This window comes from Pezoporus flaviventris, unplaced genomic scaffold (assembly GCF_033815535.1).
Source record: "Pezoporus flaviventris isolate CSIRO_AGI_PZ_B2104156 unplaced genomic scaffold, CSIRO_AGI_Pfla_v1 ptg000023l, whole genome shotgun sequence".
NCBI classification, from domain to species: Eukaryota; Metazoa; Chordata; class Aves; order Psittaciformes; family Psittacidae; genus Pezoporus; species Pezoporus flaviventris.
In genome coordinates, this window is record NW_026892571.1 from 4629436 (window position 1) to 4654614 (window position 25179).

General features: G+C 44.3%; 1 long non-coding RNA gene across 1 annotated transcript in view; it reads right to left on the reverse strand.

Moving 5' to 3' along the window:
- LOC133270881 (uncharacterized) overlaps positions 1-23938 on the reverse strand; it is a 150581-nt gene extending 126643 nt beyond the window's left edge. The window contains exons 1-5 of the long non-coding RNA XR_009743950.1: positions 23176-23938; positions 22394-23056; positions 21095-21243; positions 17965-18121; positions 16781-16817 (exon numbers count right to left, since the gene is read on the reverse strand). This is a non-coding gene — a long non-coding RNA (uncharacterized LOC133270881). The remainder of the gene's footprint in view (positions 1-16780; positions 16818-17964; positions 18122-21094; positions 21244-22393; positions 23057-23175) is intronic.
- Positions 23939-25179: the final 1241 nt, after the last annotated feature.

The window sequence follows — 25179 nt, forward strand, 5'->3', positions numbered from 1 at the left end:
TGTTCACAAGTAAAAATGGGAGTAATTCCTAAGTTAGTACCTATATCCAAAGCGACGTAATGGTTCCTGTAATTCTTACGTAAATTAAGGAAAACTTAAACCTGCAGAACTGAGCAGAACACTTTGGTAGTACAAAGCCTACACCATCGGGGACAAGCCACTTCTTCCACACAGCTGTGCTGCCTGGGGCAAGCGCCACTTACCCTCAGGAGACAGGTCTGCATGGGGCATAGGCTGGACCTTGGGGTGGCGTCACACAGGACTTTGTGCAAATAGATTTGTAGTGCAATTCATACCAGGTCTAGGGCTGGACATGCCACAACTTCTCAACGTCAACAGAGGACCCTATTCCCATCTTTCATGAACTCCAATCCAATCAAAAAAACCAAAGTTTTTTTCTAAAACAGCTTCAAGTCCAGGTTTTTCAGTCTTCCATTGACAGCATCCTTTAAACGGCTTCAGTCTCTGCAGAGGGCACAGGAGATGCTGCCAGCTCAGCAATCAGCTGGGAACCTGACACTGAACTATTAGCCAAACACTTGGTCTGTGTCTGCTGGATAGTTTCAGGGGGGGTGGGGGTGGTGGATAGGGAACCGGCTTCCCTTTTCCATCACTCTGGGACTGTGGTAAGGTGCCTATCCCTGGGAATAGCATGGAGGAGAACTCTGACAAAGACTGGGGGCTTAGGTCCTATTTACAGTGCATATGCTCAATCTCATTGATACTGCTTACTCCAGTAGGCTTAACATACACTCTCACACATGCAGATCAATCCTTAAGGGTCCATTACTCTGCTGCTCCAAAAAGCACCTGAGCTCGTAACATAAGCATTTTTACAGCTCTCAGAAGAAATCTTTCTAAGTTCATCTACCTTGTGCAAGCCAACCTTGAAAGACTGAACCAGATGCTTAAAGAAGAAAATAAATCATAAATGAACATGTAAAAACTCATATCACAAGCTCAGGAACATAAAAATCACAGTTTAATTATGAAAGAAACCTAGTCTAATGAACCTAATGTACAAATCAATACAATCCAACCCCCCTTTAATGCCTGGTTGAAGCCAAGGTTATCAGAAGTTATCATTTTTATGCCTTACTACAAATTATTCCACAAACTGTAAACAACATCTTCACATGCAAATGAACCATATATAAAGATGAGTATAAATCAATGGAAACTATTTATGATTACACTGTGACAAGATAATTTTGTACCTTTTCACGGTTCTGCATTAAGTGGAGCATATTTGGTATCTATGGTATCAAATATCTATGCTATTCACTGCCAGTGTACACCCACCTTTAAACCACCCAGGTCGTAAAACACAGAATGAGACCCACTTCTGTCACTTAAATGCCAGCCATGAGGACCTTGGAGTATTTACTGAACTCCAGACAAACCCTGGCTGCAACCATCCCAGCGCAACTCCTCTCCCATGCAAGCCTGCCTTGGCAACACTATTGCAGCCAAGCAGCAACATCCCCAGCTGGCAGTTAACACATTCCCTGAAGCTATACTTGCTTACACTGACCTTACAGTGGAGAAGCCACAGATAACAATTTAACTGGAGGAGTTTAAAAGATGTGCGGCCTCAAGGAAAACACACATACATACACACACACGGCTCCTGCTGGGGTAGGGGGCACAGAACACCACAGAACAGCACACCCCACTGCGCACAGCACCTCAAAACTAGACACGGTAAAAAATCCACCCTGGGAGCCTGTGCGGGTGTCACAGCGCAGGCAGGGAAGCACACACTGCACTCTGCCCGCAGGAGCACGGAAGCACACACTGCACTCTGCCCGCAGGAGCACGGAAGCACGTACTGAGCTCACGGCGGCCTCCGCGTCCTTCACACCGCCCTTACTACTGCCGCCGCCGCGGTCACCTAGCGACGCGCACGCACTCCAGAACGTTCCATGCAGCCCCGCCCCTCCGGCACCTGTACCCGCCGCGCTGGAAAGTACCATCAGCTCCACTGGGGGGGGGGGAGTTGATGGCAGAAAGTTGGCGGTTCTGAAATGCCCTCTCTATCGTTCACGGTGAAATACCCAGGCCGAGCCGGAGGGATTGAGCAGAGCGGTCATTTCAAGACATATAGCGCAGCTGCTTCGCCAGAAGCAGTGACACTGTCTCTCCCGCCCTTGCCGCACAAGGGTTGGTTTCCGCCGCCTGCTCCCTGTCACAGCGGAGCACTGTGGCGGGTTATGGCGGGCTTTGACTGTGGTGGCCGTTGCGTCAGGGCGGAGCTGGATCCCCTCAGGACGGGGAGGGCGTGTGCCTCAAAGGAGGACTCTGTTCTTCATGACAAAAACAGCAAAAACAATTAAAATAACGCAGTGCCCTTTCAAACAAACCATGCACTTAGGCATCGGAGCGATAAATCCTGGGGCTGCCCTGCTTCCCTCCCAGTCAGTGCAAAATGGGGGCGAGGGCAGCCCGAGCTGCTCCACCTGGACAACTGCTCCAGCTCAGAACACAACAGGTACTTCAAACACAGCTTGTGCCCTACCCTTTGGTATTTAAACTTCCCTCCTAGTTCCCTTTCTAGTTTGACAGTCTGTTAGCAGCGCTCCCAGACTCACAGACACTGGAACAAAGCAAAGATTATGGTTTGGCCTGCGGTGCTGTCTGACGATACAAGGCTGTTAGCTGTCCCCAGAGCTCACAGCTGCGTAATTATCTCCCATCTTTTGCTAGGATTTTGCCCTTGTGCTTCTGTTCTCAAGCTTACAGCTAAGAGCCTTTTCCTTCAGACCTCCCTCCTGCCTTTGCTGCTGAGAGGAATATACAGGGAATGACCTGTTGTTCCAAGAGGGGCAAAAATACTTTTATCATCCATAAGACTGGTTGTTTTTCTTCTGGTCCCCCTCGACTATCTCACAACCCCTTTTTGTTCCTCAGGGTAAGGACAGAGCATTGCCTGCTCTCTCCAGAACTTAATCTACTTTGCTGGAAGAAAGAAGCAGGAAGGGTAACAAACCCCAGCAGGGATTTCCCACAGGCAGAGTGTGAAGACTGATGTGTTTCACCCTAACGCAAATCCAGCTCCAGCAGATTTATGATTAAACTCTAAAAATTGGCAATACTGGAAGGAATTAGTATCGTAGAAGATCTTCCAGTCAGAGGGGTTTTGGATTAGAAGGACAAGGAGCCTCACCGAGAGACAGATTCATCCCGGTTGCACATTGCTTTCTGCCCCTGTGAACTGAGAGTAATTTTGAGCGGGTAGTACCTGAGACATGAAGTACATCTGGTTTACCCTGGTGTAACATGAGACTGAGCTTTGAATTTTTATGAACACAGAGAAACAGCTGCAGAAGTTAAAACTCCCAGTAATCCCCCTCAGTAAAGTATTTGGCCCAAAAAGGAGTATATAAACTCACAGGCTTTGTGCATCATTTCTCATACGTGCTATTCAGGTCTGTTGCTTCTCAGCACACAGCGCAACAGCTCATTCAGCCATGCATGTAGCATTAGATTTAAAAGAAAGGTGACATTTACATCAACCCCACCTGATGCAGCAGGTGGCCCTTCAAAGCACCTGCAGTTTATTTGCCATTGAGATAACTTAGGAGGTCCAAAATGACAAATCAGGGTAGCATCACAGCATGGAATCAATCTGAGAGAAAACCAGACCTTTTCTGCCATGAAAAGGTCCTTCACTGCCAGTGCTCACATTCCTGGTCACAGTCACACTGTTCATGGGCTGGCAGAGATTGGGAGGAGACATCCTCCACAGCAAGAACAAGTAGGATAACCTTCCCCACAGCTGTGGATAAACTGAGAGGATGATATAGGTTGTCAGAAGTACTCTCCTTAGTGTTATTAACTACTGCCAGTAAAGCAGTTGCCCCTTGGCTCAACAAAAAAAGTACATTTTGTAAAAGGGATCCTGGGCCTGGAAAAGCAGAAAACGTGTCTGATCTTATTTAGAAAGAGACAGGAGAGAACTCAGTTTGTATCCTGCATCATGCTTTAAGATCCTGCATGATGAGAGCTGTTCTACTTTCAGGCTCCTATGCTGGCAATCCTTAATTACACTGAGCAACATTTCCTTGCTTGAGTAAAGCCATAGGGTTCTGCAGATCTGTTTGTGTGAAGTAGTATTCAGAGAATTGCAGTGTGGCTTTGGTGCTAATTGCTTCTCCTGTTTCTTCCTATAACATGAGAGCTCCTAAATGCTTTTCCAAAGAAGCCAGAGAGAACATTGCGTGTCTGCTGCTTTTTCATATAAGTGAAATGCATCACTGCCCTTTACAGTCATTATCAAAAGCTGTATTTAAGCCCTGAGTGTGGCACAGTCATTTTTACTGTTTAACATGTTTTGGGCTAGTTTCACTTTTGTCTAAGTATCTTGGTTTGTTGTGGGTTCTCCTTCCAAGATACATACTGTGCAGGAGAGACTTTTACTGAATACTTGGTTCAAGAAATTGGGTTTTAGATATTAGGAAAAATCAAAAGAGTAGCTCCAGGGGGCAAATTACCAGGTCAGAGCTCTGAAAAGTGTTACCTAGGCTTTCTGACACAAAAACCAGTCTGGGGCAGTTGGGAACAGGCATCATTTGGGCAATAGAGTTTGTGACTGAACATGATTGAAATCCACTTTAGAGCCCCTAGAGCAAGAAGATAAGTCAGATCTACCACTTCAGAATTATTTCTTTCATATCTTTTATTAGCAATACTGTGAAGCTGTAGTTAACGGTGTAGCAGCTGCAAAATATCTTAGTCACAGCTACAATTTGGGGAAACAAGCAGAAATTTAATTTGCTACCCAAACAGTCTGAAACTCTTGAGATGTTCTTCTTTTGTCAGCGTATTCCTGCCACCAGACAGGCTCTTAAAGCATGCCGTAAGGAGCTGGTTAGCAGCGCAGGGGTAGCTGTGCAACACGAGAATTCAGGATGGGAAATGAGACAAATTGCTTTCAACTTGGCGCAGCAAGTTTCAGCAGGACTGTGAAGGGCCGTTTTTCAAGTCACCCAGAAGGAGCTGGGTATCACACTCCTACTGAAAGACCACAAGTATTTAAGCAATGAACTCCTCCTTTGCACTTTGGAGGAACAGAAAGGAACACTAAACAAATAGTGAACACCAGCCTGCTTTCAAAGTCATCGATGAGAGCTCCCAGTCCTGGCCAGGCATTTGAAAACATTCGAACCCGCAGACAAAAGCCCTTAAAGTCTCATCTGTGTAGTCAGAGAGAAAAAGCCGCTTGCTGTGCTCAAAGGGCATTCCTGATGGACACTTCTCCAGACGTGTTCCAGCTCTCTGTGAAGTTGTCTCTTGCAGGCCGTGCTGAAATGTTTCTGCAGTCATGAGAGCAGGCTGCAGGAAGTTAATCCTTGTCATCACCTTGGTGACTCACCTTGCAGTTTCAGTTGGACAAATTATCCCTCACATCTCCTCTTCAGAAAAACAAACGGCTATGTTGAGTTGTTAGCACAGAATGGCTGCCACGTTCCAGCCTGGGCAGATGGATTACAGCAGTGAGTCATCAAATTGAATGTACAGGCACGATAGCTGCCATTTACCAAGAAGCCTAAGCTTTATTTATTGCTTTGGAGTTAAATATCTAAACCAGTTGTATTCTGTTAAAACCTCTCAACAGTGTATCTACTATGTGGGTACTGGTAGGTGTACACTGCAGGAGCTTCAAGTTTACAAGATACTGATTATTGAGCAAGAAGTAACTGCCACACAATATACAACACCAGCATGGTCGGGAACAGGGGAAGAATCATTGTAGATACAAAACATTGAATTGATCTCAAAACAAACAGTGACAATGTTCAGGCCAAATGTGGGCAAATAAAAGTTTCATTCCTTTCATTTTAGCATCCTTAAAAACTGCTTCCTCGAGGACTCTGACCCATGAAGCAGTCTGGGACAGAGATGACAACTTTTGTTGATGGTAGTTTTGTTTGTTGACAAACCAGAAACTCCAGGGGAAAAAAGCAATTCCTTTGAATCATATCCACACAAGCTCTCTTATTGTTTTCAACTGAGACATCCCTATAAATAAATAGATTTTTATGAATATTTATACAAATACCTCTGAGTATGTAATGTAAGCGGTGGTAGAGCTGAGATGCAAATTGTCTTCCATGATGAAGACCAGAGTATGTCCTATTGTATTTTTAATATCTTCTTTATTCCCCTTCAGCACCCTTACCAGTTATTTATTCAGTTACGGTCACTGAACAGCCTAATGAGCAAGAACCTGAACACATCACATCAAAAGATATTGATGTAATAACCAGAGGATTTATGCAGAGGAGAAAAGAGACCAGCTGGCAAAATAAATAAGGAAATTAACTCTTTCCATGTAAAATAACTGATTTTGGCATCAGAATTGAAAATCACAACGCGTCAGAGACCAAGAGAAACCTCTGTAATACAGGTCCTTCTTTCAGCTACATTACTCCCCTGTTCAACAGCCCCAGTTAGATGTCCTCCTATTGCTGAATATGTTGAGATTTGGTTTATGAAAATGTGGTTCATCTTACCCAGCCCCTCCTATACCTACTTTAGAAAGTATTTCACCAGTGATTTCACGTCTGCAATGCTATTTCAGATATTTCTTGTGCTGTGATAATAAATCCAAACCTACAACGCTCAAAGTCAGTCAGGAGGTTTTGACCGTGGATTTTCTTTGCCCAATACAGATGGCTCTAACACATCACACCAAGAGCATCACCTGCACATAGTGCTCCTTTGTTAAACAAGGTGACCGCGGGGAGACACTCTGAGGTAGAGACTTTGGTCCTTTAGCCATCAAGGTTTCAGAAGTTACTTCATCAGATGCACCAAGCACGCCTGGAAGTGCCTCGTTCACAAGTTGTCTCATTCCTGGAGACGCCATTTGTCCATATGAAACATGAAAATTATCTAATGGATATAAACCAAGTTACCATTGCAAAATCTGAGCAGAAACCACCCCCTCTCTCTGCAGCCCTGGTAACTAGGTAGGGGAACAGGTGTACAAGTTAGGAATATTTTTAGGTTTATTTTGAAGCCGGTGAGTAAGATCCCAAGCCCACACAGACTCCCTGTTTAATTGGTAAATAAGGTGATTGTAACATACTTTGACCTTAAAACTCAGTAAGATTTCAGTTTATCTAATCCCAAAAGACTCTCTGTGGGACATGCCAAGTCTTTCTCCCCCCTTCTCCCCTCTTTTTTTTTTCTGTCAGGGAAACTTAAGAATTTAATTCTATTTCATCAGGGCAAGATCTACCCTTATACTCTAAAGTTGCGTGGTTTCATTTCATCACAGATCTAAATCCTTGTAGCCCACAAACAGCTCCATCATCTCTCTATTTAGTTACAAATTATCTTCACTTAGACCAAAAATCTATCATGAATTGGATGAAGGCGATCTCATGGAACCATTTTGCTATTTTCTGTGCCCTCCCCTCAAGCAGTAAGGGTCTCCTCTTCATCTCTGCCAGAACCCTGAGTGAAACAAGATGTTTGAATTACTTTATCTAGCCCTGGTTCAGTGCTTTTACCAGCAGAGCAGCCAACTGATTTGGTGTAGAAGAAGGGGCACAATCAGATTCGTCACTGACTTTGTGGACCTTTTCTGAGGCCGATAATGCACAATGTCAAGTGGCTCTAGATCTGTCACTGCATCTAGGCAAGGTGGGCAGACATCTACTGAAAAACAAACAACAGCTCATGTGACTTAGCAGGCTCTTATTCTCCTGCAGGCGCTCACACCACTGGTAGAAAAGGAGTCTTCAAGATCCTTCACACAACATCCTACCCAGGCTGCTGGACATACATTAAATATAAAGCAAGCAAAGAGAATTGGTCTATTTTATCAATGTGATGGTAGATGTTTTCCTTGTTTGTAGCTGTATGAATAATTGACAGTTTAATTAACTTTTCATTCTAGATAAAGAAGTGTGATTGAAAGATGCTAAGAGCATGGTCATGGCAGGGGGGTTGGACTAGATGACCTTTTAAGGTCCCTTCCAACCTAAACTGTTCTGATTCTGTGATTCTAAGAGCACTATGAGCCATCAAGCCTGAGACCTTCCTGCTGATACCGAACTTTTGCAGAGGGATGCTAAGGAAACTACTCACAGGAAGAAAACTGGACCCATCCTGTCATGCTCTGTCAATGGCACCATCTACTTCCTTAACCTCCAGAAAGCAAGTCTATCCTCTGCACTGGGCACAGGCTGCTTGCAACAGCAGCCACTGGCAGGAAGCACAGAGGAACCTTATCAACAAATTAGGTGCTGATTACATTCAGATGAACCTTCACTGTGCCCACATCAAGACCTAACAAGGTAAAATTCCACACTGCTTGTTTAACACCAAAGAGGTTTAATTTCCCATGTTACAGTTATACCTGCCCAAACATGCATTTGGAGATCTTAAAAAAAAATGGAGGGGTGGGTGTGGAAAATTAACACTGAGGTGGGACCAGAACAACCAAAAAGCCAAGGCAGATGTTAAGTTAGAGAAGAGTCTGGGCTAAGTTTATATGATTTGCTTATTTTTCCAGGTGACCACATCCCTCTAAGGCCGTCTTTCCAGATTTGCATCTGGAAGGGGCATCTTGAAAACAATACAAACAAAAGCAGAAAGAACAGGAGAAAAATGACTGATGCTAAAATCTGGATGAAATTTTGAAGCTGAGGACTGAGAGGGAAAACAGAACAAAGGATTAGGTCTGTTGTAAGAGAACACTAAGAAAAAGGTGGGACATGAAGGAGGTGTATGAGGAAGCAGGGAGGATCGACTGTAGTTGAGTAGGACTTGAAAGCAGCAGGCACAGGGCAGGATCCTCAGCCTGTTTGCATTGGCATTGCTGCTTTGCCTCACCAGAGCGGTACAATTTACACCAGCTGATGATCTGGCCCCATAGCTGCGAGTTTGAGGATAGACCGTATTCATCCCACGACTGTAAACCTTCCCCACCCTAGGAAAACAGGCAGTGTAATCTGGTTCCTGAGCTTGCTGGAGCCAGATGGAAAAGGTGCCAAACACCTGAAGATCCCATATGTGAGACTCTTTATTGGGGGGGGGGAGACAATAAAAACGATTTTACTGCCAAGTAAGTGTCCCTGATGCTTTCCTATAGAGAAACAATGACATCCAGTGGTGAGTTACATTAATCACGGGGGCTTTACATTAAGTCAACCTCAAGAAATCACAGCTCATACCTGTTCCATGGAAGGGACATGTTGCTGTATCCATTACCCACAGGCAGTGCTGTTCCAGCCCTTGGAGACTTTAGGACTGTCCTTGCTGCTTGCTTTTCTGTTAAGCCAAGTGCCTCTGCGTTTTTCTGCCAGCTGCAGTTCTGAAGTCCAGCTTTAAGTGCTCAAAGTCTGACAGAGGCTTGATAGCTTCTAAGAGAAACATCTCCAGGTGATAGCAGTATTATCTTCCTGAGCGACTGAAGGCTTCTCAGCTGGGTAGGTGAAATAGTTTGCAGTGCCAGCAGAGCAACTTATTGCCTGGCACTGTCCTCCCCATGCCAGTGGGGACTGTCTGTCTATGCCCTGCCTCACCTGGGCACAGACTGACAAGCAGCTCCTGGCTAGAAGACAGAGGGAAAAGGTGATTAAGGATACAGTATCTCAAAAAGCCTTAGGATGATCTGATACTTGCACAGCATTCTCCTCCCCTTCTCCCTGACCCCTGAAGAGGTCAGTGCCCATCTGGAGCATGATGAACAGTCCCAGGCTGGAGACATCACAAAACTGCATGTTCATGCTGCTCTGTTTTGTCCCCATCCCCAGTGGAGGCAGATGACCTTTGATTTGCTGCTTTTATCCTGCTTTAGCTTGTCTCCCACTGCTACTTCAGGGACTAACACCTCAACCCCAGTCCATTCAGTTTGATGTGTGTTTTCAGCTCCTTTTTGGGTTTTTACTATATACTGTCATGTATGGTTTACATTTGAAATTTTAAAAATACACATTTCATTGATCATACATCCCCTTTCTGTGATCTCAGTGCATGATGAGCTCTCTGAAGAGAACAGAAGGGGGACTTACTTAGATGAATTGAGAGGTGACACACTTAGCAGCAAGGTACTTTATGTTGGAGTAAACTGTCACACCATCACTACTCAGAGGGGTTGGGATGAAGAGCCACTCTCCAGAACTGGATTTCTTTCCTAAGTTTGTCCAGAATCCAATCTTTCTAAGCTTTATTTCTTTTCTACTATGTAGGCCTCTTACATAGCTTGATATATCTACCATGACAAGGTACAAGAAGAGGTAGTGGTGGTACAGCTGTTGTATTACTGGGAGGCACAGTGGAAGATGTCTAGAATTATTTGTGTGTAAGCGCTTGGGATGAAAACACCTACCTGTAGACTTGTCAGAATGAGCTAGTTACTGAGTTCCTAACAGGATTTTGTCATACAGGTACTTTCAGAAATCCCATCAAGACTGCCCCAATTATTTCTGTCGAAGCCACACAAAAAACTTGTGCTGAATCAGATCCTGAGGAAAAGCTAAAGTGCACCATCAGGATTGAAGCCCTGTTGAGTAAACTGCTTTAAAAGCACACAATTAGGACTGATTCTCCCTCTAGTTTATTTATAACCTTCACACTGAAGATGCTCAGAAGAGACGGGGAGGCATATAGAGGAGAGAAAACTTTGCTTAGGGGCACACAGCAAAGCCTCAAATGCAACACCATTTTCTAATTGTGATGTTTATACCCATTGCTTGCCTACAGCCTTTGGAGATCAGGTCCATACTAAAATTTTTGTCCTGTTTCCTTTTTACTAACTGATCCTCATATTAATTTGAGGAGTGGATTAGTTTTCCTGGTATCTTTCTTAAACACCTCACTCACATACTCTCTGACCCTTTCTTCTTCCAAGCTAAACAATTCTCACTTTTGCACTCTATCCTCAGATGTAAACCCCACCCATCCTTCTAACCATCTCATGACATGCTTTTGGTGGACTTCCAAACCAAAGAGGTTTCCAAACTGAACCTCCAAAATGTTTGAGGTTTCCCCATCTCTGTACAGTACTTTCCAAAAGCACACTCCCATTGATTCTGGAGGCAGCCTTGAATCAAAACTAACCATAATGCAATCAGGAACAAGTCTGGCTACTTTTAAATGAGGAAATATGCTCTTGGGAAGTGCCGTGCACTGATGGACAAACCTCAAACACATTGGAGGTTCTGCTCGTAAACCTCTTTGATGTAGAAGTCTCACCCAATGGCAAAGAATTGATAATGGTGCATGCACAGAAGCATGCCAGCCATGACATGAGAGAGCTATTATCATGGTGGGCAGGCAACACAGTCCCCAGTACACACCCATGCTGCTGACTGGAGCAGTCCTAAGTTTTAGAAAAGTACATTTCATTACCAATAATAAATGAAAAAATAACCCAGAAGTATTCAATTCAAGCTAACAGTCACTCCTCCCCACCCCATAAACAGAAATTCCCGCTGCAGTTGCATTTAGTAGAGCCAGTTCTAACATTGCTCTCAAATCTGCAGCTGCAGAGCACCCCAGCCAAGCCAGGTTCACATGATAATGGAGCTTTAACTGCTCATTGTTCCACTAGACAGAGGAATCAAATTTGCTGGGATGCACCACCCTTTTTTTTTATTAGTCTAAACCAAAAGACTTAGACTCTGGAAGAGTGAATTTTGCTTCTGGTGCATGTCGCAAGTTCCCCCACAGGGACAATTACATCTACAGCACAAAGTCATTATAGTCTCAGCTTCAAGGCTGGCATTTAATTTCAAGCTGCAAAACCCCATACCTTCTACATCAAAGACCTGTCGTGTTAGGTAGGTGGTAACAAATGCTAGAGAAATGAACCCTGAAACCAAGGTAGAGAAAACAAAATAAAGTATCAGGCACTCTATGGGTGTATGCCTGCTCATCCATCTGCCTCTGCTCCAAGTCTTGAAGGTGAGGCCAGAGGTGATTCTCATTCATGCAGAGGACATTTTCATTGTGCTAAGGAAAGTTAGTCTTCTCCAAGTCATGTATTTGTGTTGCACAGGACGCCAAACTCTGCTGATTGGTTTCTGCCAGGCTCCTCGTGCTCTTTCTTTTCATCCCTGTCCCCAGACAGATACAGACCCAGCTACCTAAGAGGTTCAGTTCATCATCGAAGTACTGTTAAAAGGCTTTTATGTAAAAACAGAACTAACTCTTGTTTCTTACAAAGTCCAGGAAAACAAGGCGTTGATGTATCATAGTTACAGACTCTGCACTGTGCAATATCACTCTCTTTCGAAGAGAGTTGTGACAGGTCACAAGAGGGTTATGTATCTGCAGCCTCCGGAAAGGAGGGAAGAAAATTAATCCTGAACCTGTTAGAACAATTCCAAGCAAGTGTGAGCAACTGCTAGTATTGTGATGTCCAACTGAGTAATATCTTATTTCTAATTTTAACATCCAAGAGGAACTTTCTGTTTGGCCTGGCTTGCCCAGAGAGCCATTGGCAGTTGCCTATGGCTCAAACACGGCTATGTCAGGAATGCAGGTTGGCATCCTGTGTCTCCATGGGTTGTGTTGTTTCTCAGTAAACTCTCACTTCCTGTCTGCTCTGCTGTCGGCCTGTACGAGAGCCACTGAGCAGGACACTTGCAGGTCATGTGGCTCAGTTCCCGTGCACTGTAGGGTCTTCAGAACTTCTGGTTGTATATCTCTGGGTTTCCTACTCAGGTGAAACAGAAGTCACAACCAACCTCCCAAATGTTAGCACTTCCATTTTTTATCTGCTGCCTTATGGAAAGCTGAGCAAATAGGCTGGAGAAAATAAGATGTGAACCAAAGCGAACCTTTCACTGTAAGGCCTGGAAAGATTCCATTAACTTATCAGTGCTATGTAACTTTAGATTGTCTTTTCATTCTTTTCTCTAGTGAGAGCAGCACCAGAACACTGCACTCACATTTGTAACTGCACATTACACTTTTTCCTTGGTTAGCTAAATACGGTAATTCAGTATCAGCAGCAGCCCTGAGCTCTTAGTTGGCTAAGACTGGGAGGACTGATGAGGAGAGGAGGTTATACCCTCTGTTTCAGACTTCTGAATGAAAAGGAAGCTTTCCAGAGGCAACAACCCCTTATCTGCCCCAATTAAAAAGTTCACAACACTTCTGCGAGAGAACTCAGATAAGCCTCACTTGACCCAACCACTTGATCCATTCAGGTTTAGGCAAGATTACCCCAAAGTACATTAGTGAGATGAGACTGAATCAGCCTTAAAGTTAGAGATGCAAAAGACCTCATTTTTCATTTCCTCGCCCTTCTTCACATTCAAGTTGTTTAGTCTGGTATTTCCTATTACTTTCATGAATTTACTTTAAATAAAATGAAAGGCTGGCTTAGCTGTTACAAGTCTTGCACAGTCCTCTCTTGCTAGTTGACCTAAAATTTTCCTTCCTCTTTCCCTTGAGATCCCATCTCATGTGTTTCATTGTGTGATTCCTCTTCCCACTTAGAGCTTTCATGTATGTAAACTCCTTGTCCCTTCCTTGTGCCATCACTTAGTCAAAGTCCCAATACTTGCTTCACTTTTAATTATTTCCCCCCAATTTTTTGTCTCCCTCACCTGATTATTTTCATGGCTACTTCATCCCCACCAACTCACTGATACATTGCATCCAATTGGGACACACACAACTGAACACAGCATCCCAAATCCCATGATGCTAGTAACGTCACAGCAAAAGGCATAAGTATCTATTTAATATCTGATACGCTGTCTCCCTGTAACTCACAGGTCATGTCCAATAATACTGCTTCCCAAATCCCTCTGTCTGATTAAGTACTTGCAGTTTCCTTTAGACATATTAGCTACATTTTTCTAACCTGAATCATGTTTGTTTTCTTCTTATTATAGCACTAATCTCTTGAGGCTTCTTTTGTGCAAGTGGATGGAAAGATCTTTTTCCCCTTATTATTGCACAAGAGGGTTTTATGTCTCTGGATGTGTCATAATAAAATGGTTTTGGTAGCAGCAAACCCAATTCCTGTTGTTATTAAACCATAACACACTTCAGGACAACTTAGTCATTGTGGAATAATACTGTCTTGTGAGCACCACGTATACCTTGCAGGAAGTGCTGAAGTAAGAGGGTATGGGCTAGAGATAGACAAAGAGGAAGGATTTACGGGCTGAGTAAGAAATTAAATTCAGCTACTCATACTGAATTAGTTAAAAATAGAAAGGAAAAAAATAAACCCAAGAAACCTCTAGTCACTAACAGCTAAATTTTTCTGTTACTCAAGTAATATTGCAGTGACCCCCTTCATATAGGTGAAGGACAGCAAAAAGGGTAGGAAATTTTGATTTTTAATTACATAATTTTTTAAATGAAAATAATATAATCCAAACTTTGCCTCATTGAGGCCATAATATATGTCCTACAGCAACTATTGTCTATTTGATGACAAATATGTGTATATATATATGTATGTATACTGCTAGAGTTCTGTAGTGGCTGGTCTACTATACATGTACACCCAGACTTGCCAAACAACCTTCTTTGACCCAGACAATCAAACTTCAGGTTTGGTTAGACTGTAAACTTGTCAGCAAGAAGACCAAATTGACAGCCTGACAGTACAGGAGAGCTCCCCACAAGGTATTTAGGGGACTGGAAGGTTTTGTGGCTCGAGTCTCTTGCAAATCCAGTATCGTGACAAAGCTGAAAGATGAAGTATGGCAGAATAAAAATGCATGTGTGAAGAAGCATTTTGGTGGTGGGTTAGCCCAGATGCATTACATCTCTTCCATTCAAGAGGCCTGGTCAGATCACGCAACACAACTGAAGCAGCTGGCAATGTACTGTTTCATACCACTTGCTACCTACGAATTTACATTGTCTTGTGGCAGCTGGATGTATTTATACACAGAACCTAGTTTAAAGAGTCTTATTTTGGGAAGTACAGGCTGGATCGAAGGGCTGCGGCCAGTGATAAGAGGTTCAACAAGGCAAAGCGCTGGGTCCCGCACTTGAGCCACAACAACCCCATGCAAGACTAAAGGGAGAGTGTCTGGAAAGCCACTCGGTGGAAAAGGTGCTGATTGATGGAGCTGAACATGAGCAGGTTGTGCCCGGGCAGCCAAGAAGGCCAGTAACATCCTGGCCTGTATCAGCACTAGTGCAGCCAGCAGGACCCGGGTAGTGATCATCCCCCTGTATTGGGCACTGGTGAGGCTGCAGCTCAAATCCTGTTCAGTTCTGGGCCCCTCACTACAAGAGTGACATTGAGATACTGGTCGAGAAGAGGACAACAAAGCTGGTGAAGGGAGCACAAGTCTGATGAGGAACAGCTGAGGGATGTGGGGGAGGGGGGTTAATCTGGAGAAGAGAAGGCTCAGGGGGGACCTTATCGCTCCCTACAACTGCCTGACAGGAGGATGGAGCCAGGAGGGGGATGGTCTCTGCTTCCAAGGAACAAAGGATGGGACAAGAGGAAACAGCCTCGAGCTGCACCAGGGGAGGTTTAGATGGAGCTGAGGAGCAATTCCTTTCAGAAAAATACCCTTGAAGGTCACTTCAAAGGAATAATAATAACCTGTGTCATAGGAGATGGCAATGCACTTCAGCTTTGCCATGCAGCTGAGAGAACATCGCCCTTCAGAGTCATTCTGCTTCCTTGCACTGCACTTCAGGAATGCTCCACCATTCATACCGCTCTGGGCAAGGAGTAACTTAGGTGATAGTTGGAGAGAGGGAGAGCTGGCACAGTGAGTGAGGGGAGCTCAGGGGTGCACTGCCGGCTACCACTGTCAGCCTAGCAGAATCTAGGCTAGTCCCCACAACCTGAACAGCTGAAAGGTGTGGAAGTGGCAGTGAAGGAGGAGCAGGGGAGAGAAGCAAGTACAAGTGAGAGTGGGAGAAATTAACTGGTCCTGGAGAAGCAAAGTGGATCAGGAGCAAACGCTTTAGTCAACAGAGGGAGGAAATGAAGAAGAAAGAGACAAAAATCCTCACTTAACAGTTTATAGCAACTAGTCCTAGGAGAATTCTGACTTTGCATCCCTTGGAAACGAAGCCATCAATAATGCAACCCTGGAAAAGGATCCCCACTCCAAGTCTTGAACAGTATGGATCCAGGAAATATTAAATCCATCTGCTGTGGAGAAAATGTTTTATCAACAACAAAAAACCCATTTGATTTATTCTCTAGACACTGGGCCCAGACTCAGTCACTAAGCTGTGCTATCTAATGTGGTTAGACAACTTCTAGGGAACTAACCTCTTGTTGCCATTACTCACAGTATTTGCTTTTCCCCTATTGCCTTACTCATCTGATTCCTCCTTTCTTATTATGACTGGTTGAGTTGATAGGTCATAATTTATACTGCAGGCTGAGGCTTTCATGCCTTTGTCAGTAACCTGAGCCAGGGAAGTGAGTTATTCCTGCCTTTGCCTTGTTTCTCCGTCTCATTCCTTCTCCATTTGGGAGTTTACCTAGACCTAGAACATACAAACTCTGTAGCACTACCCATCAGGAGAGAGGCTTTCCCTCCAGTTATAGTTACAGTATATGTCTTTGGATTAGTTTCATGCTGGATACCAAGTATTTAATAGATCCCTCCATTGATACAGCACCCTTAGTCCCAAAGTGCTTCCCAAACCATAGATTTATCCGTTTCAGCTATCCTAACTCACATTATAAAACAGGCAACACTGGGGAAGAGCAGGCACACAGTAAGCACTTCTCCTGCAAAGCTGATGAGTAGTGGGCTTTTTCTTAGGCATTGTGGCCAGGTCACCTCCAGCCACTTCAAAAAACATCACCTACCTTTGATGCTAGTTCCAGATCAGTTAACTGGCTCCTCCTGTGTCGACAAAAGCCAGAGCATGGTTTACACTCATTTTACACTGTAGCCCACCCATGTTACACAGAGAACACAGACTAAGGAACCTCATTGCTTTCCCTCAGTGATCATGAGTACGCAGCAGTACAGAAGGGTTCTTCCCCACCTCTGGGGGCAAAGGACACACAGACCAGCACTGTTTACTGTGAGCAGAAAGCCCATGAGAGCCCCTTACGTTGTGCAGCATGACACACCCAGGCACATGGACTGGGGCTCCACTCCAGGCTGCAGCTGTGCTGAGTCCCTCAGTGTAAAATGCTCCTCTGTAAAATACCATTAACTTCAGCTAATTCTACTGTGATCAAAAAACATCAAGAATGGGTGGAGACAGGCTCCTGCTCTGCCAGAAATGGCTGCCCTCTTCAGATCCCCACATCCATTCCAAAGTGTGTGAAGGTGTCCAGACCACTTAGTGGTAGGCAAAAGGCAAAGGTTTCACCTCCCTCTCCTCCCCTCCCCTCCCATCTCAAAAGAACCTTGCATTTTCATAGAATCCCAGCCTGGTTTGTGTTGGAAGGGACCTTGAGGCTCATCCAGTTCCAACCCCTGCCACAGGCAGGGACACCTTCCACTAGAGCAGCTTGCTCCAAGCCCCTGTGTCCAACCTGGCCTTGAACACTGCCAGGGATGGGGCAGCAACAGCTTCTCTGGGCACCCTGTGCCAGCGCCTCAGCACCCTCACAGGGAAGAGCTTCTGCCTAAGAGCTCATCTCACTCTCAAAAGAACTTCCCTCAACAGAGGAAGCAGGCCCTACCTCAGGTGAGTATTTTCTTATGAGAATTTAACATTCTGTACATCTTCTGCCACCAAGAATTCAGCACATTCATCACCTGCAGCAGCATAAGTCAGATGTGGCTGGTTCTTGCCTAGATGACATCAAAAGAAAAATGTAAGTGTTCACTTAGGTAACAGGAATGGATAACCAGGTGGCCATTTGAGACACAGTAAATTTCTTCCCAGGCAAGCTGAGCTCACCTGCCAATTTTTCAATAACTAGAGTCTTCAAACACACAAAAAAGCCAAAACACCATCCCAGGTATGAGAGGGCCGGAATTAGCCCCAGCAATACAAGCAAATACAGAGCTGGCCCATTAAAATACACTTTACCTGCTGCACAAATGCCCTCATGATGTGTTGAACTGGAGCAGCAATTCCTGATGTGCTGCTTGACAGCCGCCATGGCCTTGCCAAGGGTGGTTCCTGTGCGGTGCTGAGTGAAGTGATTATTGTATCTGCAGTCAGCTAGACACTGCAGTGGGGAAACCTGGGAGATGAAAGGCACCATATAAACATACAATATTATTACTGCTATTACTATTATTTCACTGGCCTTTTGCCTCGCTTTCTGGTTGAGCAAGAGAATATGAGTATTCCTGAACGTCCCCAACCCTGCATTTAGTCAAGCCTCGTCTTTAGCACTGTAGACCTTCAGATATAATTTTTTCCCATCAGCTTAGTCCACAGAGCCACAGACCATGTTTCTTTACTTGGTATTAACTTCAAAGTCTTTTTGCCTTTAAAATACAACTCAACGTTATTTGTTAAACGACTGTTTTGAACTTGGATCCAATATTTTTAGTAAAAAAAAGAAAAAAAAAGGTTTGTTTTGTTTTTGAACTGGAAGGAATCCAAACTATCCACGGCTTTTATAACACAGCTTCCTTATGAGTCAGGACATTTATTGCCAGAAAAATATTATTGTAACTTTATTAGTGCAATATAGCAGTGACATCTAGTGGCTTTCATCAGCGTCATGATGAGCGAGGGAGAGGCACAACTGGCAGCACTTACGGGAACAGGTCCATGTCGGGGTTATTTTGCCATTGTTGAGAGTCAGTGAAGTTGGATGAGCTCTTCCATGGAGTTTACCAAAATTAGAAAGTTCTAATAGTAATGAAAATAAACGCTAAGATAGGCAATTCTAATTGTATAACAGTCAGGGGTGATTTCTTTAGCTCACATGTATAACAAGGTAAAATTCCTGGCTTCCTTCATCCCAGCTGAATTTTGTTCGCACTAGGGAGCTCCTGCACCATGAGCTAAAGAAACAGTGTTCTCAAATCTCTAAATCGGTGTTCAGTCTGATTTAGAGCAGTTTACAGACTGTGTAGCCTAAATCCCATGGGCGTTGCTTCTGAAAGAAGCAGGAGTTGTGCCATAGTTTTCCATAAAGCCTGATCATGTCTTCAACATTATTTTTGTTCAAAGCTGAAGATCGCTCTCAGGCTTTCAGCCAGGACATGTTTGCGTCCTTGCAATGCTTCATTTTACACTCGGGAATACCAGAAAAGGCCAAGATTGGCCTTTCAGTAACAGGATTAAGGTAGTGCAATCACCAAACTGGCAGAGGCAGGCAATGCTCACGGGGCTCCTGAAGTAAAACTGACACCAAAGCTTGGTCAATGTAACACTTCTAGTGCTGGCATGAATGTTCCTCACCAGTTTTGTAGCTGAAAATATTTTTAACTGTAGAATAGCATTACTATTACAACCAGCTTGTGGGTTCTTGTTCTTCCTCTGTGCTTCTTCCTCTGTTTAGCTGGGCACAAAAATTGCCAGATGTTCTTCGAAGACAACGTCAGTTCTGCTTGTCTGACAGTGCTCCCCTGGCCTTGGAGCTTCAGGCTATTAAGCATCACCATGATTTTAAATTCTGCCACAGATCTGATACTTCTTTCTGTCACTTTGGCTCTGAAGTTCTTCATTACTTGGTCAAACTTTCCACATAGAAGGCCCATTTAACAAAATAAGGCTGTAACTGAGAAAAAGCTATTAATAATTTTGTTTAGTGGTGCACACTCTAGCTGAATACTGAAAAAGAGACAAAACATTGGAAAACTTACTTTGTATAAGCATATTAGCCTGTGTTGGCTGACTGTGCCTTAGATAAACCACAGCTTTGCTCTATAAGGACAGAGATCTTACATGGGCTTTGCTGAGGAAGCCTGCCTCCTGCAACTGCTGGGTTCTGGCTGTGCAGGTGTGTGCTTGGGCATGTGTGTATATCTTCATGTGTTTTATTATGAAAGGATTTACTTTTCCATGTGCAGCAGTGACAGCACCCCAGAGGAAGTCATAGCTGGAAGTATCTAATATAATATTTGCACTGCGTCGGCAGTTTGTGTCCATGTGCCAGCGTTGTTGCTCTGCTTTCCCTCCTCAGGATTATTAGGGGGCTTGTAACATTAAATATAATGACTGCCTTTGAAGTTCAGACTTAACCTGAGACAGTTTTTCCATGTTGGCAGTCCAGCTGCAGCCTTCTTCCATGGATGGCAGGCCAAGGAAACAAGCGGTCAGCTCCACATCTGCCCCAAGCTCTGCAGAGTCAATCTTGATGAAGCTCCCACCCAGCCGTCATTTGGCCCCACATCCATCATGCTGCAGGATGAGGGCAGACCTAGGGGTGTCCTCCAGGGCTCCCCAAGCAAAGCCCCCTTCAGGCAATGCTGCCTCATGGCTATGGCTGAGGTTGTCTCCTGGATCTGGAGAGCTGCTGCCCACAGGCAGCATTCCCATCATCCCGGAAAGTGGTGAGTCAGAGCAGCGGCTTGAGGGAGACTTCAAATACTCCAGCAGGTCTGGCAGAAATATTTATCCACCTGCATTTTCAAATATGCTCTACTTTCTCACTTTATAAATACATGGGATGCAGCTGAACACTTGGCCTAGCAGAGCCAAACGTGCCCCTTTTTATTTGATGAACCAGCTGTTTTTCTGGCTTGCTCATATAAACATATTTGTGTGTGTTGATTTTGCAGTTCATTGGGAAAAAGAAACAGACATGTTGTATTTGCATTTTTGTTATGCATACAACTACCACATAGAAAAGCCCATTTACTTGTTTACTTTGCGTGAAGGGAAGCAGCACATAAAACACTCAGAGAAGGCACGGGAGGTTGACTGCTAATGCTTTTGCAACCAAGCAGATGCAGAATCAGTCCAAACAGGTGAGATATTGCAGTGGGTCTGTTTACAGATCACCGTGGACTGCAATATCAAGTGATTGGAGTCCACCAGTGAGACAACTGAGGTATCCTGGACAGCAAGCTCCTGCTCACATATTCACTGCTTTGGTTTTGGCTTCCACAACTGCGTTTCCGTGTGCAAACTGGCAGTGGCAAGATTCAGACCAAGCTTTCCAAACATCTGATCTAACCCCCTGTGGCACTAAAATGCCCCACCAGCTGGCCAGTTCATTATGTCTTTCTACAGAGCAGATAAGTCAAAACCCTACCTGCTTATCTCCAGCATTTCACATAGGTGACCAACAGACACAGGCTTGTGCTCCTCCCTGCATGGAGGCTTGTCAGGAGCTAATGGAATATGACAGTCTCAACCAGCTCATAAAATTATAACGGGATGTCAAGGAATTTATTGCCAAGTCTAAAAAAGAAAAACATTTCAATATCCTATTATGGCCTCTCTCCAGCCCTGTAACCTGCTGAGAACTAGGCTTTAAAATGCTGTACTAGCCAATCCCTCTGAACTTTGACTTCTATTTGGCGGCATTGTTTTTTATTCAGCTATAAATAAGCTGAATTATGGGCCTTTCAAGGTGGACGTGCATCTGGAACGTTACATGGAAAATCTCAGGTTAATGCTCTGACAGTTTGTCTAGGCAGTAAAAGGTAATTGCATGCAACACGACAAAAGTTGTGCAATCCCCAAAATAAGGAACTTTGCTTAATACAAATCATTGGAATTAGACAAGGGATAGAATATATTCCTTGGAGGTGCCAGATTTCATCTTGCCAATTTTATTCTTTATACTTACCCAGAGAATACATTTATAATTTCATATTTTGCTCTATTTCTGGTTGTCTTTGGGGCCAGACTGGAGAAACTAAAGCACTGTAAAATGGTTTATCCTGGTAAACATTCACATTTCACTAGCTGCTTTAAATAGTCACGCTATGTTTCCACAGGTATCTGCCCTTTCCGTTTCAGCAGCAATGCCACTGAACTCCTTACTTCAGGCAACAAATGAATTTTTAAAAGAACTTTTTTGTGTGTGTGATTTTCTGATACCATTTCACAGCCAAGCCAAAAGGGAGAAAGCAAGTTAACAAAGAAAGCCCATTTCCCAAAAGAAGGACTTACGTTCTTGAGGACATGAGAGCTAACAATGGCAATGGATATGCAGAAGCCAACATGATAACAACACTGGAGCAGTACTAGACAAAAAGATATCAGTAAGCTATGAAGTTCTAGTTCATTTTGAAGAAAAACTCTAAGACTTTCTGCTTCCTTTGGAATTCTGCATTTCCCTGTAAAAGTTTGAAGGCAGCTTTATTTGAAAGCTCCCAAAGAGGCGTGCTGCAGGGACAGGACACTTGGGTGTGTTATCTGCACTCACATGCTCTTTACAAGTGAGTGAGTGCCTTCACTGGTGAGGACAGATGTGCCTGGCCTGCCATAACACCAGCCACTCCTTTCAAGTGCAATAAGGAAACATGGACCCCCTTCATTCCCTTTGTCAGCCAAATGACCCCACTTGGATTGGCACCAAAAACAAGCTAAGAGAACAACCTACTTCATCGACAGCCGAGCCAGGTGGCTGGATACATGGGAGAGAAATCATTTCCAAGTGGCGTGCCAAGCTCATGTTCTCTGCAGTGGGGCCCCGTTTTGTGCTGCAGAAGAGTTAGGACTCTGAATCGCAGTGTCATGGGATGCTTTGGGCAGAGAATCAACTGATGTTGGCTGGAGATGCTGAGAGACAGTGCTGATCTTGCTGTAGCTCTCAAAATAGATCTGCACCTGCTATTAGCGTCAGCTTTGCCATCCAAATCCTGTCCAAGGGTGTAAATAACTTATGAGATTTTGAAAATAGACTCCACTCTTCCTCCCTATCAAGGAAAAAGCCCAGACAAGTAGTCCAAATCTTCCTGACCATTCAAAAGTCAAGACAGAGCATTACAAATGTTAGAAAGAAGAAAGCTTAAAACCAACCCCCATGCAATAACAGCTGTGCAATGACAGCGTGCAACAAACCAACCTAGATTACAAATGTGGTCAAAGGTCTGGGTATAAATTGAATGTACCAGGGCAATTAAATGAACTTGCATGTGCCAGCATCTCTGCTCCTTTTCTTACTCTCTTTGCCTTGCATATGGGTTCCCGGCTTGCCAAAGCACTGGCTGTCTCCTTCTGTCTTCTCTTTTGTACCTGCTGCCCAGGATCAGAGGTCTTTTTTCTGTGAATGAAAGTACAAGAAGGTAATAGAAGATACCATGAGTGAAAATGTCAAAAACAACTTACCATTTGAAACATTCTGATGTTGCAGTATGATCTGAGTTGCTTGCAATGCAATACCTTGGCTTGCGAAATAGTTTAACAGTGCCTCTACAGTGATCTTCAACCACTGTGGTTTCCAAAATCATGTGGCATTTTTCAATATCTTTGCCTATGAGTTTAAAAGGAAGACAGACTCCCCCATCTCCTCCAGGAGGCAGGGAATCTTTATTCCTAGGCAAAGCTGGAGGGTGTGCATTGGAACAGGTTCAGTTCTTTTTTGAAGGTGCTTACCAGCTATTTACAACCATAGGTTCTGTGATGCTGCTAAGAAGGACTAGGTAATGAACAGTTATACACATAGGTAATACAACCTGATTATACAGGAAATATAAATCCAAAGAGAGCAAAAGCAACTTCAGCTGTATATGCCTACCAGTTTTACCCAACCTATGGGCTTGAGGCCACTGCACCCATGCTTTAAATCAGTAGTTTTCATATTGTATGCACAAGTAACATTTGTGTTCAAAGTAGTCACTACCTAGTGCCCAAATCTTCCTGTTTGACAAGCCCCTCTGCTCACTCAAACTGAGCCAAGGCAGAGCAGGCACCAGCCTGTATGTGACTGGGACAAGCAGGAGAGTCCTCATGCTGTCGGCCCGTATACCACCACATACACTTCCAAACCAGCGTGGTCCTGCTGCCACTGGGGATTTTATTATTGGGAATGAGGCTGGATTTGTGCTGAGCCCTCCTCAAAGATGGAGAACTAAAGCCCACTGGTTTGGCACAGGTGACCTTGAACTTCTCAGAACAAGCTGAAATGAAACTTGCCTTAGCACCCTGTCCTCATTGACCTTGAACTCTGACGGCCTCCTTGTTCACGTGGATGCTGATGCTCTTCTCCCACCACAGCGCAGCACTGGCTGGGCAAAAAGGACACATGTCCAGGCCATAAGGTTCCTGCACAAAATAATGTTGATTTTTCCTTAAGGAGGAATATCATCTGGATGCCTGTTGTATCACTGCAGTAACTGAGAAGGAGCATGGCCCAGCATATTTGGGGTTTGTCACATGGGACAAGTTAAAACCTCAGCAATGGGCTCAAGAATTGCCAAAATGTCACAGAGGTAGTGGAAGAAGTGAAAGTCTCGCCAGCCCTCACATGAATGTGCGTTGGCTCTAGCAGTCACACTGGAAGTCTTCATGTGGCAACTTGAATTTCCTCATTTCACTCCTCTTGTTTCAGTTATCCAGACACGGAGTGAAAAAGCAAAACAACACACAAGCACCCAACGTACATGATTAATCACTCACGCTGCAGAGCACACAGTAAATAGCCAAAGGCTGGTCACGGCAAATAACTCACTGACACTCTGCAAGCTGCAATCCATTTGCAGGCAGGGTTCAGCCAGTTCTGACTAAGAGACTCTCAGAAATGGGGATTTGCAGGAAACTCATCAACACAAAAAATATGGAATTTGTTACTGGCATCTTTACCAGTTCTATTATTTGCTTAATATGGCCAAACATGGTGCGGATGGAGCAGAAGGTGCAAGCAAACCGCAATATGCTCACCAGAAAACCAGCTGGGTACAAGGGGTTCACGCTCCCTGGAAGGATGCTTGGCTTTGTCACCGTGCAGGGCTCAGACCTCTCAGCAACCACAGCTGGGGCACAACTTCTGAAAGCTTTGCTGAAGTTCAGCCCCGTACACAGCTCAGGTTTTCTAAAGCATGTGTTATCAGACATACAGAGCCCCTTTGAACCCCCCGCAGCCAACTGGGTCCCTACATGAGGGCTCAGCTCTGATGGAACTAACCATTCAAAGCTAATAACCTGGCTTCAGGCTTGCTATTGTCTCACAGTGCTCATCAGACACAGGAGAAAATGAGACCCTGGGGGCAAAAGATCTTATCTATGATATCAATAGAAACACACTGCTCTGCAAGCTTGCTTTCTAAGTGGGCTTCCCTCCCACTATACCCCAAATGGCACATAGCCTGAAACACAGATGGATCAGCACCAGCACATATACAGCTGTAAATAGATCATATATAATGGTGTTTCATTTTGTATTCCCAG